This window comes from Elephas maximus, chromosome 11, assembly GCF_024166365.1.
Source record: "Elephas maximus indicus isolate mEleMax1 chromosome 11, mEleMax1 primary haplotype, whole genome shotgun sequence".
In the NCBI taxonomy this organism is placed as follows: Eukaryota; Metazoa; Chordata; class Mammalia; order Proboscidea; family Elephantidae; genus Elephas; species Elephas maximus.
The window spans coordinates 33,765,393-33,780,353 of NC_064829.1; the positions used below are offsets into that span (position 1 = coordinate 33,765,393).

Below are 14,961 nucleotides of genomic sequence, written 5' to 3' on the forward strand. Positions count from 1 at the left end.
GGGGAGTTGCTGGGAGTGCATGGCAGGGTGTGTATGGCTTTTTGTATGAGAGACTGACTTGATTTGTAAACTTTCACCTAAAGCACAATAAACAAATAATAAAAAAAAAAGTTCCTAGCTAGATTAAGAGGCAGGCCTTCATTCAGCTGCTCCCAACCTGCTCTCCTTTCTCAGTCCTCTGTGAACATGGAGCAGAAATAACTCCTAAGAGGCAGAGTATGCCCATTCATTTTTGCCTTCCTCCACACCGCAGCATCATGTTCTGCGTGCATTATTGCTCAATGAAGCCTGGATAATTTGAATTTGTTGTTCAGGATACTTTAGTAAAAAAAAAAATGAGCACAGATTTTAGGGTTAATGGAGGTTGCCAAGTGTTCATCAGACTAAGATCTGGTCTTAGTATAATTTCCCTTCCTTCAGTTTAGAATTAAAATATTACAGGAAGAATGGGTGAAAAAAAGGTCAATAAATACAGCAACATAATTTTGACACGTGGCATGCAATCTGGGAGGGTATTCCTTTATTTGGTCCTGTATTTTGAGAAGTCATGGGGTTGAAAATTAAATAAGCTTTTATTATTTCGTGCCTCTGTGGAAAAGGGAACCACTGAATACCTTTAAACGCATCTCCTCTGAAACAAAACCTCTGAAGTTTTTTCACACTCTTGAATGGTGAAAAAGCACTCCTCATTTCCTTTATGCTTTCCTTTTCTTTTCTTTTTGCCTTTGGTAGAATAAAATCCATGGTAACTTACTTTGGGATGCTTCAGAAATACTTAGTACCATAAGTCCAGGAGGTAAAGTCCGAAAGCATTGTTGCTAAAGTAAACCAGCTTTTACTGTTTTCATTTATATCACCCTTTCATTTTCTGCCCAAGCTTGTATGTCCTAGATGTAGTAGGTGTTTCTAAGAATGCTAAATTCTTTTTTTCATTGAGGCAAAATTCACATAACATAAAATTAACCATTTTAAAGTGCACAATTCAAAATTTAGTACATTCACCATGTCTGCAACCACCATCTCTATCTAGTTCCTAAAACATTTTCCTCACTCCAGAAGAAAACTCCATGCTCACCGAGCAGTCGCTACCTATCTCCCCTTCCACACAGCCCCTGGCAACTACCAATCTGCTTAATGTCTCTCCGGATTTATCTATTGTGGCTATGTCATATAAATGGAATCATACAATATGTGACCTTTTCTGTCTGGCTTTTCCACTTAGCATAACATTTTCAAAGTTCAAACAAGTATCAAACTTTATTTCTCTTTATTGTTGTTGTTGTGTGCTGTTGAGTCGATTCTGACTCATAGTGACCCTATAGGACAGAGTAGAACTGCTCTGGAATGATACAACAGAAACTCATGGCACAGCCCCTTGATTCACCTGGGAAGAGAGGAAGTGGTGCAATTGTGGGAATAATTAAATTCCAAACCATTCAGCATTTAATAACTAATATAACATGAGTGTAGATAAGTGGGAGACCAGTATGGCCTGCAATGATTAGGAAAGCTTCATGGACACCTACCACCGAAGTGGGAGGACTTGAGTCTTAGAGTACGCACAGGAGTTGTTTTAGCAGCACAGAGAACTTTACTGGTGTAGCACAAACATGCATCAAAAAAATCCATTGAGTCAGGGTGGCAGATGGCCTAAGCAAAGGACCTTAGAAATCTGGTGTGAGTGGAAGGGAGGGCATGGGGCCCAGAAAGAACTGGAAAGCCAAGACCAGATTATGAAAAGTTTGAGAGCCATTCACAGCCAGGGAAGAAGAGGACAAGGGCAGGATTTTATAAGGTGCAAGCTGGGGTCAGAGGAGTGGAGGTGGCCAGCACTAGGAAGTTCAACCAGAAGACAAGAATAGCTGTCCAAGGGAGGCGGTGAGAGGTAAAGCACAGAGGTAGGGTGGAAATGGAAGAGGAGATCCCTTAGGAAAAAAGACAATAGAAGTAAACTTGGAGTTCATTTCTAGCTTGAATTGCTGAAAAAAACTGTCCATTGTATCTATTTTCTCACTCAAAAGTTTCCAAACTCTCAGCCTTGGGGAGACAAGTAGGCTTGTTCAGTGAGTGACACAGAAGGTCTCTCTGGGTTGCTGGGCAATGAGCTAAACTCTTGGCTTCAGCTGCCCACTCCCCCTCATCAGGAGACGTGATTCAGGAATCCAAAGTCCCACAAGGTTGGCAGGTGCTGTTGCTCTTGTTGTTAGGTGCCATCAAGTTGCTTCCAACTCATAGCGACCCTATGTACAACAGAACTAAACAGTGCTCTGTCCTGCCCCATCCTACTGATCATTGTTATGCTTGAGCCCATTGTTGCAGCCACTGTGTCAATCCATCTTGTTGAGGGTCTTCCTCTTTTTCACTGACCCTCTACTTTACCAAGCATGATGTCCTTCTCCAGGTACTGATCCCTCCTGATAATATGTCCGAAGTATTAGAAACAAAGTCTCACGATCCTCGCTTCTAAGGAGCATTCTGGCTGTACTTCTTCCAAGACAGATTTGTTCATTCTTTTCGCAGTCCATGGCATATTCAATATTCTTTGCCAACACCATAATTCAACGGCATTGATTCTTCTTTGATCTTTCTTATTCAGTGCCCAGCTTTCCCATGCATATGAGGTGATTGAAACTGCAATGGCTTGGGTCAGGTGCATCTTAGTCCTTAAAGTGACATCTTTGCTTTTTAACACTTTACAGAGATCTTTTGCAGCAGATTTGCCCAATGCAATGTGTCGTTTCATTTCCTGACTCCTGTTTCCATGGGTGTTGATTGTGGATCCAAGTAAAATGAAGTCCTTGACTACTCAATCTTTTCTCCATTTATCATGATGCTGCTTACTGGTCCATTTGTGAGAATATTTGTTTTCTTTATGTTGAGGTGTAATCCATACTGAAGGCTGTAGTCTTTGATCTTCATCAGTAAGTGCTTCAAGTCCTTTTCACTTTCAGCAAGCAAGGTTATGTCATCTGCATAACACAGGTTGTTAACGAGTCTTTCTCCAATCCTTATGTTCCATTCTTCATATAGTCCAGGTTCTCAGGTTATTTGCTCAGCATACAGACTGAATAAGTATGGTGAAAGGACACAGCCCTGACACACTTTTCCCAACTTTAAATCACTCATTATCCCCTTATTCTATTTGAATGACTGCCTCTTGATCTATGTAAAGGTTCCTCATGAGCACAATTAAGTGTCTGGAATTCCTAGTCTTTGCAATGTTATTCGTAATTTGTTATGATCCACACAGTCAAATGTCTCTGCATAGCCAATAAAACACAGGTAAACATCTTTCTGGTATTCTGTGCTTTCAACCAAGATCCATGTGACATCAGCAATGATATCCCTCATCCACATCCTCTTCTGAATCTGCCTTGAATTTCTGGCAGTTCCCTCTCCATGTACTGCTGCAACTGCCTTTGAACGATCTTCAGCAAAATTTTGCTTGCGTGTGATATTAATGATATTGTTCTACAATTTCCGCATTCGGTTGGATCGCCTTTCTTGGGAACAGGCATAAATATGGATCTCTTCCAGTCAGTTGGCCAGGAAGCTGTCTTCCAAATTTCCTGGCATAGATGAGTGAGCACTTCCAGCACTGCATCTGTTTTTTGAAACATTTCAATTGGTATTTTGTCAATTTTTTTTTAGAATTGACAAAATACCAATTGAAATGTTTCAAAAAACAGAATTCTGGAGTCTGGTTTTTTGCCAGTGCCTTCAGTACAGCTTGGACTTTTTCCTTCAGTACCATCAGTTATTGATCATATGCTACCTCCTGAAATGACTGAACACTGACCAATTCTTTTTGGTACAGTGATTCTGTGTATTCCTTCCATCATCTTCAGATGCTTCCTGTGTCGTTCAGTATTTTGCCCATAGGCTCCTTCAACTTGAGGCAACTTGAGGCTTGAATTTTTTCTTCAGTTCTTTCAGCTTGAGAAATACTGAGCATGCTCTTTCCTTTTGGTTTTCTAACCCCAGGTCTTTGCACATGCCATTATAATACTTTACTCTGGCAGGTGCTGGCAGCTGGCATTTCCTGACAATACCTAACACACTTCGCTCTTTATAAGAGCAAAGTTGTAAAGAGGACTCTCTCTCTTGGAGCACAGGCCCACGGTATTTCCGTCTGTGCCCTGGGTCCAGCATGTCTTTCCACAGGAAGCTGGTGGAAGGGGACACGAAACTCCTCCCAGACTCTGATGTCATGGGTGTGCACTCAAGCCGGCAAATACGTAAATACATTTATAGTAGTTAATTGTCATTTACGTGGTTCTTTACTGTTTGCAGAGCACTTTGGCATGCAAATGGAAATCAAAACCAACAAAAACAAACTCAGAGCTCAGAAAGGTAAAGCGAGTTTCCCCAAACCACACAGAGGACATAGTGGATTTAGAACTGTAGTCCTGGACATATGTCTATAAGTTCAGAGTACAAAATAAAGCGACAAGATGCAGTGATAAATTTATCCTCAACAGTTTTGAGCATGGGGATAAAAATTGTAGCTATCTGAATTGCAGACTATGGAACTGGACGTGAAATTAGATCATGTGCACATAGAAACTTTCCAGTGTGCAAGATATCAGGCCGACCCTGTGGTGTGTACGTTACCTCTGTAATACACCTCCTTCAAACCCGGGGAGTGGAGCCCTGACTTCTAGATCTAATTCTTTGACTTAGTGTATGAGCTTGGGCCCACTCAAGTCAATTCCAACTCAGAGCAACCCTATAGGACAGAGCAGAGCTGTCCCATAGGGTTTCTAAGACTGTAAATCTTTACTGAAGCAGACTGCCACATCTTTCTCCTGTGGAGTGGCTGCTGGGTTTGAACCTCCAACTTTTCTGTTAGCAGCCAAGTGCTTTAACCACTGCACCACCAGGGCTCCTTGAGTTTGGGCAGGGCCACTTAAACTTTTTATTTATGAAATAAAGGACTGTATGATTCACCTAGTAAGGACTTTCATGACACATGCAATGTATCCAACAGCAACAAGGAGAGCAGTGTTCGTAAGTGTTCATTCCATGGATCCGTGCAGTATGTTAACACTAGCCCAATCAGTGCATGTAATAGCAACAGCCAGTGTTCAGAGCATGCTACATAGGCTGCATAAAGTGTTCACTTCAAAGCGCCTTAACATACAGTATTGGTGCATTCATGAATTATTAAGTCATTTACCCTTCTAATATTGAGTGAACAGTTGTCAATTTAAACGTGCTTTTAATGATTTGCTTATTTGTTTGGCATGAAAAAATTTAGCAGAAACAATCAACAAACAAGAAAACCACAGTTTGTGCCTGAAGCCCTAGGTATATGGTATAAAATATCTGTTTATGAGCATCTGAGCGCATTTTACTCCTCTAATAATCAATCAATAATGATTTAACTCAAGAAGGAACTCCATAGTTTAAAAAAAAAAATTAGCAGGGTACTTTGCAATTAACATCATTTTCCTAATTGCTCTTCTCTTTTGCATAGATTAGCAGCAAATGTTTGGTATTTAACTTACTATATACATTTTATTCTGATCACTGAAGATAAAAAATTTCATTTTGAAGTTTCAATTATCTAGATGATGCAGATTAGTCTCCTACCACAGTGCCTTTCAAATAATAGGCATGTAGTTATTGGTTGCTAATTTAAATGTATGGAATTGATTGTCAGGTTTTAATACTTAAAAAATGGGCTGGATAAATTCTTGAAAACATGAGTCTCTTGGAAAAGTTGATAAAACAGAAATTGTAAGTTGAATCGTATTCATAAAATTAAAGAGCCATGATTGTGGTTTAGCATAAATAAAATACGTGGATGCAGCAAATATTAAATAACAATTTTCAGGAGTGCTACCGTGCAGTCGTTCACATGCCTGCAAGAACAAGTGTGCTTCATTAAAGTCAATGGAGTGTACCCATTCATCTTGGTACTATTCATAATCGAAACATTCAATTTTAGTTAACACACAAAAAAAACAATTTAAAAGTAAAATGAGGAAATTAGTTGTACGTTCCTATGTTCCAATTCCACAGTGATATCAACTAGCCAAATTTAGCCTCAGGAGGTATAAAAAAAATATCTAATACAATGAATGGAAAACCTATCAAAGATGGGCTAAAACTAATGTTTCTGCAACCAACTCCACAAAAATATACTTAGTGTTGTAAAACAGCCCCTCAAACTATATAACTATATAAAATTATGAAAACTGAGGTTACCTACAGATTTACTTCTAAACTTCCAAAGTAACGGCTCCCATATTCCAATAGATTAGGCTGGTCTTGGAAAACTAATCAGCAAACCTAACCAATCGGTAGGTGCCTCTACAGTACAACAATTCTTAGTTTTCTGCCTTCCTTTTCTCTACCACTCTGGGTAATCTACCTAGACTCCTATATGCCCTTTTAGCGGAATTGCCTGCTTCTAGTTTCTCTCCATTCAGCCTCTACCTCAGAATTACTCACTAGTGTATGTGAGGTTTTGTTTCCCTCACACGGTCTCATCGTAAGTCTTGGACATTATTTCACGATTTTGCCTTAACCTAATTAGCTGACTCCTGTCCTTAAACCTGCTCCTTCAATATACCCAGGTACATGCCCCTGCTGTCCCTCATATGTACTCTAAGTCCAAGTCCACCAGATCAGTTTATTTCCTCTCCACTTGTCTTAGTTTCTTAGTGCTGCTGTAAAAGGAAGAGCACAAATGGGTGGTTTTAAAGAAAAATTTATTTTCTCATAGTTTAGAAGGCTGAAAGTCCAGATCAGGGCATGGGCTCTAGGGGAAGGCTCTCTCTTTGTCAGCTCAGGGGAAGATCTTGGTCTCTTTCAGATTCTGTTCCTTGGATCTCCTCCAGGTGGCATCTAGCTTTCCCCCATTTGTGATTGTTTCTCACTATGTCTAATCTGCTCTTTTTAAATCTCAAACATCATTAGGTTTAAGACATACCCTATACCGATGTGGCCTTATTAAACCTAACAAAGAAAACCCTACTCCCAAATGGGATTACATTCACAGGTATAGTCGTCAGGATTTCAACACATATTTTTGGAGGACAAATTCAATCCCTAACACTGCCTCACACTTCTATAGACCTCTTGTCTTAAGAATTTATTCAGTGAAACACCAGCGAGTAAGTCCTGATCTACACAGGGCCACAAGGTACCAATCACCACTTATAAATAGAAGCTAGACTTTAGGGACTCTAAACAAAAGTATTAATGGATACTCCTTATTCTAGCTATAAACACCACATACTAATTTTGTGAAGAATAGAGTTCCTGAAAAGCAAGACAGTGTCCATCAACATAAACTCCTAATCATGGGTGACAAGACCCTGCAATGATCTTGCTGTTACGTCTCCCCCCGACCTCACCTCAGCCTTCTTTCCTCTCCTCATTGCTCTCTACCACTCTGGTCTTGAAAACACTGGCCTTACCTGACTAAAGGCTTTCACCTGCCTGCTCCTCCTATGCAACCCCTGGGTGGTGCAAATGCTTAACATGTGCTTGGCTGCTAACTGAAAAGTTCGCGCTTTGAATGTACCCAGAGACGCCTCAAAAGAAAGATCTGGGGATCTACTTCTGAAAAAACCAGCCATTGAAAACCCTATGGAGCACAGGGTTTACACTGACACACATGGATGGGGTCATCATGAGTCGAAACTGACTCGAAGGTAACTGGTTTGGTTTTTGTCTTCCTGGCTCCTCCTGTGCAGAATGTTCCTCCTCCCTTGTACATGGCTGGCTGGCTCCCTCTCAATCTGAGTCTCTGCTTAAATGCCACCGGCTCAGATAGCCTCCCCAAAACAGGTTGTCTCTCTTACTGTCTTGTGCAGCACCTCTAATATTCATGCAGAACATCTTACAAAATCTAAAACGACACCTTTGCTTAACAATACCTTTGTCTAACTCTTCGCTGAGTTACACAGTAAGTGCCTAGAAGTCAGGGACCTGGTCTGTTTGTTCACCACTGTATATCCAGTGTCTAGCACATAAACCCCACTGCCGAATCCATTCTGACTCATAGTGGCCCTATAGGACAGAGTAGAACGGCCCCATAGGATTTCCAAGGCTGTAAATCTTTACGGAAGCAGCCTGGCACATCTTTTTCCTGAGGAGCAGCTGGTGGGTTTGAACTGTCAACTTTTTAGTTAGCAGCCAAGCACTTTAACCACTGTGCCACCAGGGCTCCCATCTAGCACACAGTATGCATTAATAACTGTTAATCAAAAGAATAAATACAGTAAAACCTGTAAGAGTCAGAACCTTGTAAGGCAGACACCTGTCAGAGAAGGAAAACTCAAATATTTTCCACCAATAGAAAAGTGGTAAGACCGTACCCTGTCAAAGGGCGGAAAGCTTGTGAGATGACCTGGAAAAACAAGGTCATCCTGGCGAGTTCCAGCTCTCCCAGTTTCACTGTATTGACAGCACTTTCTTTAGTCTGCGGTAGGTAAAGGTGTTGAGAATATTACATGCATTGTATGTGTATTTAAGGTATTAAAATTTAGGATATTTAAATCAATGCATGCAATTAGTGACCCCCCAAAAAACAAACAAACCCAGTGCCATCAAGTCGATTCTGACTTAGAGCGGCCCTATTACCGAAAAACCAAATCCAAACCCATTGCCATGGAGTTGATTCCGACACATAGTGTCTCTATAGTATTTAGGATTGTTCAACAATTTGCTATCATCTTCTTGCTGCAAAGACAAGGATAAAGAATAGAAATAGCATGATCTAGTTTCCTGGAATTGGAAGTCATTGCTCAAGGACAGTGAAAAATGCTTTATAGCATTATTCACTTGTAATATAAACACAGATCTAAAGTCATTATCCTACAAGGGACATTCAAACCTTACACTGCAGCTTTCTTGCTAACTCAATCTTGACAACTTCAAAACAGCCAAAACTTACAATTCATTGCTTAGAAAAAAAGGAGGATAAATTATGGAGACGCTTGAAAATTAACAAGTAATTACAAACTTATAAAAGTGCAAAGATAGCCCTATGCTTTAGTCATATTCTTTCAACATTCTTTTTCTGCCTGCTAAACTTCCATATTATTATTCCTAATTTAAAAAAGATGCTATTACCACTTTTTGAATAAAAGAAGACTACCTTCACAATCTTGGAGTAAACAAAGATTCCTTTGACAGGGCACTGAAAGCATTAGCCACACAGGAGAAAAATAATTGTATTTCATCAAAATTAAAAAGTTCTGTTCATTGAAAGGCACTTTTAATAAAATGAATAAGCAAGCCACACACTGGGAAAATATTTACAGTACATATAGCTGCCAGAGGACTTATATCCAAGAATGTATGAAGTACTCCTGCAATCAAAAATCTACAATCTAATAAAAATGGGCAAAAACTTGAATTTTATCAAAAATACTTTATTTATAAAAATACTTTATCAAAGAGGATACACAAGTGGCCAATAAGCATATAAAAAGATGACCAACATCATTAATCATCAGGAATATGCAAATTAAAGCTATAAGAGATACCATTTCGCACCCCCTGTTGGTGATGATACAGAGCAACAAGAGTTTTCAACATTGCTGGTGAACATTTTGACAGTTTCTTATAAAGTTAAACATGCTTTTACCTTAGAATCCAGCAATTCCGCTTGTTGGTATTTATCCAATTGAATGAAAATACATGTTTACAAAAAGATTTGAACAAGAAGGGTCACAGCAATCTTTTTCATAACAGCCCCTTACTAGAAACAACCCAAATGTTCAAAACTAGGACAACAGATAAATGATTTGTAGTATAGTTATAAAATGGAATATTACCCAGCAATGAAAAAGGAATGACCTACTGATACATGTAACAATCTCAAAAATATTTTGGTAAATTAAGGAAGCCTTTACAGAGTACATTCTATAGCATTCATTTTTTTTTAAATGAAATCTAAGAACAGGCTTCACCCAGCTGTTAGTTTATCATACTGTGGTGCTTTGCGTGCTGCTATGATGCTAGAAGCTATACCACCATGGGATGGTTAAGGTTGTGTGCCAACTTGGCTGGGCTGTGACTCTCAGTGGTTTGGCAGTCAAAGGATGATGTGATCACTTCTATGATGAGATTTGATATAATGTGATCACCTCCATGATGGGATCTGCTATGGGTATATGAGTAGTTAGTCAGTTGAAAGGGAATTTCCTTGTGAGTGTGGCCTACATCCAATATAAGCAGACTTTCTGGCAAGGCTCATGTGGTTTTTTGCTCACTTTGGATCCTGCAGCTGGCTGCTGTTTGTCTGACTTCTGGTTCTTGGGACTTGAGCTGGCAGCTTACCTGCTGTCTTGCCTGCCGATTTACTGTTTTTGCTTCTGTAGAGAACTCAGCCTAAGATATACCAGTATTTCAAACACCAGCAGGGTCATCCATGGTTTAGCAGAGCTTACAGACTAAGATCGGCTAGGAAGAAAGGCCTGATGAACTACTTTTGATGACTGGCCAATAAAAACCCTATGGATCACAATAGAATATTGTCCAATATAGTGTTGGAAGATAAGCCCCCTCAGTTGGAAGGCACTCAAAATACACAGTGGCTGCAACAACGGGCTTGGGCACACTGATGATCATGAAGATGGAGCAGGATCAGGCTGCGTTTTATTCCATTGTGCATGGGGCTTCCACGAGTGAGAGCTGACATGATGGCAACTAACAACGATAGCAACAAGAAAAGGACAAACTAAACTATGGCTATAGAAGAAAGAAGGTGATTGTCTGTGATAGGGGAGGGAGAGGAGCCTCAAATGAAAATTGACTGGAAAGAGCCATGAGGGAACTACTTAGGGTGTGAAAATTCACCCTTATTTTGAGTGGCTGTTATACAGGTGTCTACAATTGTCAAAACTCGTTGGACTGAACTCTTAAGATCTGTGCATTCTGCTGTATATAATTTGTGCCTTCGTTTAAAAATTAAGAGCTTCTATTACTCAAAAAAAAAAACTTTATTATTAAACAACATCTAGAATATTTCCCCATTTTCTAGGCATAAGTTCCACCAGGTGATTCAGAGCAGAAGGATTAAAAATATTCTTATATTCCATACCACTTAGCTGACCTGGTTACAAAGTGTGATGACAGAATTCACGTGTCCATTTCATATAGACAAAGCCTCGGTTTGTTGTGAAGTTCAAAAACACAAAGATTAAGAACTACCAAAAAACCCTGTTGAATTAAGTTTTCCAAGATGAATGTCATTGCCACAATACACCAGCAAGGGGAGTAGTTACCCTTTGAGAAGAATTCCATCTTCATCAGGACTGAATTATTCTATAGGGCACTTTAACAAGACCACAAAATTGACTTTTGGGTGTAGCCACAATGGAAATGACAGATCATTCCAATGCAAAAAAAAAAAAAAAAAATTGGAAACCTTGACCCTCTAGATCACTCTGCACCTCAGTGAGAAGGGGAAAAACACTTGCAGATCAGCTTATTAAAATAATATGTTCATGTAATTCGGGTACTAGGAAAATATTTAAGAGAACAGCTAAATTAACTGTGGGAGGCCATTTTTTCTTTGTTAATCATCACTATATGAGAATATTAACGTATATACCTTCCTCCCTCTCCAAAAGAAAAGGAACCCAACAACTCTATGGTTTATTTTTCTGGATGTGGGGATGATAGCACCAATGTGTGCAGAATTTGCAAGCTTTTATAATACCTGGAGTCAGTCTGAGAGTAGGTAAGACTGACAAAGTGTTTCTTTCTTTCCTGCAGTGTAGGGGGTTTTCAGCTGAGATCGTCAGGCTACGAATCTGAAGGTTTGTGCTGCACATTTTTTTTTTAATATGTCATCATGTTCATCAATTCTTAAAAGATTTGTAAGGCTTAATTTTCACATAAGCTCAGGAATGCTGGAGAAAAGTCTCTAACTCTCTTCCTAACAGCTTTGGTAATCCTGGATTTACAGAAAAGGATGTCATGACTGACAATTTGAAGCACACTCCTGGGTGTGTGGAGTGCAGGGCTGACAGACATGGGCACTTAAAATATGGGCAGCTTCCCCCTTCACTAATGACCCCAACTTTCATCCTAACACAAGAGCACCTTCTTCTCAACCCTCTTCATTCCCCAGAGAATGCGTTCAGAGAAACCAGCACAGTGCACCCTGGAAAATGCTCTGTCCCATGTCCCGGGTGCCTTGTGGTTGGAATTCCGACTTAGGCACAGAAGCCACATTTGCAGCCTGCCTTGCTCGTGCATACCAGATGCGCTTCCTGCCTTTGAGCCGAGTGAGCACAAGGGCACGAGGTATACATAAGCAAGAGTCCCTTCCAGGGCTGTGCTAAGCCGAACACGCCTACCGAATGCAGAGCTCCAGGGCTGAGCAAGCACTGGGTGTGTGGACTCATTTTCCGTGGGCACCAGCAGTAGCCAGCAAGGGGCAACTTTTTCTTCCCAGGCACATGCTGCTGCTGCAGCTTTTTGTCAAAATTGGGCCCCTTACTCCAAGAAAGAGTATGCCATCAGTATGTTGAAAGGCATTACCTCTGAGTATGTGTATCCTTTTGCTGGTACATAAACTCTGCCAGAAGATTTTCTTCCAGAAATTCCTAGGAACATTTCTCGGTTCAGTGACCCTAAGAACTGATTTTGAATTACTCTCCACTCACGAAATAGAAGGGACGGATTTTTGTTAGTCTCTGTAAATGGAGGCCTAGGGGGGTACAGGATTCAGAGTTGGAAAATTTGAGGTTCAAAATTTGAGGTTCAACGGCAACTGGTAAAACGATTATGAAGATGGCACAGACCTGGGCAGTGTCTCGTTCTGTTATACACAAGGTCACCATGACTCAGAGCCAACTCAATGGCAACTAACGACAACTACAACAGCGAATCTTTGGAATGTATTTTCATAGGAACCTAGAATTTTGCCTGATTTTGGCAAACTACCTCTCCCTCATGCCATTAGCATTAGCTCTAGACCTCAATACAGAATTTACTGGTTGCAATAAAAAAAAAAAAAAAAAAAATTTTTTTTTTTTTTGTTGCAATAGGTAAGACTAAATTTCTACTCCCACACTTGGAACTGTGGACACTATGGGTTATCTCACGGGCCACTGTGAAAATGTCCAGTATCCTGTGGAAACATTTAGTGAACCTTGGGACCCTAGGAGAGAAATACAAGAAATGTACCTCACATTTTAAATATCCTTGAGCCTTGGGGACCCCAAGAGAGAAATACAAGAATTATTCCTCATATTTCAAGTATCATTCAAGGAAGATGCTTATATTCATTATTTTCAAAGACCTTGAATAGTAGCTAGCACACTGTATTTAGTGCACCCTTAATGAATAATTACTGAGTGAATCAACCACGCTCCCAAATGAGGAATGTGTCTTACATTAATTAAAACAGGAGTCAATAATGTGCAAGATATAGCCTATATCTTCTTTATTACTGCCATTTGGAAAATTGACGATGTGCTCTAGCAATTCAAATCTCCCTCCGAGGTAAGTTTAGTAACTTTCGAGATGGATCTTGGCAGGTCTCTCCTGGGGTCTCCAAGGCTCACTAAACATTTCCGTAGGACACTGGACATTTTCATAGTGGCCAGTGAGATAACCCACTTCTAAGTGTGGAAGCGGAGGCTCAGTCTTGCCTATTACAACCAGTCAATTCTAGAACTGATGCTCATGGCATGAGGGGCAGGTAGTCTACAGGCTTGTGAAACGATCGTGAAGATGGTGCTGAACTGGGCTACATTTCGTTTTAAGTTGGCTTAAATTCTGCTTTTCTATTTCAGTGGATATGGAAAACTTTTTTTTTTTTTAAGTCCTAGGGCAGAACTAATACTCAAGTGGAAGAGGAGATTGGATATAGACTGGGGTAGGAGCTGTGAGCCAAGGGCGAGAGGAGAGGGTTATACCAGCTATGAATATCTTCCCAACTCTTCTAGACAGATTTAATGGCCTATTCTCTCTGCTCTCAAAGCTTATAAGAAGAACACATCACTTATCACATGAGAAAATTATTTGTCTTCATCTCTGTCTCAACTGATGCGTTACCAGTGCAAGGAAGATAAGATGAACATTTTATCTCTGTATCCATTGAAACAATAAGCATGGCTTCAGGGTAAATGCTTACTGGATTAATGAATGAATAAAAGACTAAATAAACAAATTGTACCTTAGTTGCTACTCTAATTTTTCAACATGCTCCAGGACAAGGAGGACCTGGTCTGATCTGGGGATTATTTTTTCTCATCTCAAATCTTCCCTATTATCCTGAGAATTTGCCTTGTTAGCTTTGTGAAACTCTTGAGTTTTAAAATGAAATAAAAACACTTGCTGTGTGAAATCATGAAAAATACATGTGAAGAAAATGAGAGATAATTTTTCTTAAAAAAGTAAATGCACTGCTGTCATCCAGGTGACCGATGTTACAGGTAAACGACTGAAAAATCAAACTTTACATCTGTACGTTTCTTTAATAATAGGAACTGATCTCCTTCTGTTAATAAATGCTTACACATTACACAATAGTAAACTTCATCAAATTGGAATAAAAGGGTTTGGGAGGTGAAGAGGAGACATGAGAGGCCAGCCTAAATTATAGAAGTTGGAATTTATAGAAAGTCATGCAGTTTTATTGCTATCAGTACTATGATCTGCCAGTAAAATCTGTCTAAGGAGACATCTACTTAATGACATGGATCTTTATTTTACGGCTGAATCTTTTTGCCTAAAGACCACTGTATAGCCAAAGCCCTGAAAATAATATATCCATTTTTATACAGGTTACAGGTGTTCCCTCTATTTTGCTTAGCAAATCTATTCCTTGCAGACAATTCAAAGGTAATTTCAGCTTAGTGAGAGTCCAAAATTTTGTATTATTATAATATCTGAATTCATAAGATTTTACTGTAATTCATAAAGGAAGTCATTTTTGAAAAATAAAGAAGGTAGTCCAATGTCTGAAGGAAGTGTTAAATA

The 14,961-nt window shown here is 39.7% G+C and overlaps 1 protein-coding gene across 2 annotated transcripts in view; it reads right to left on the reverse strand.

Annotated features, from left to right (window-relative positions):
* Positions 1-14,961, reverse strand: part of CHST9 (carbohydrate sulfotransferase 9) — a 259,567-nt gene that overhangs the window by 111,942 nt on the left and 132,664 nt on the right. The window lies entirely within an intron of this gene.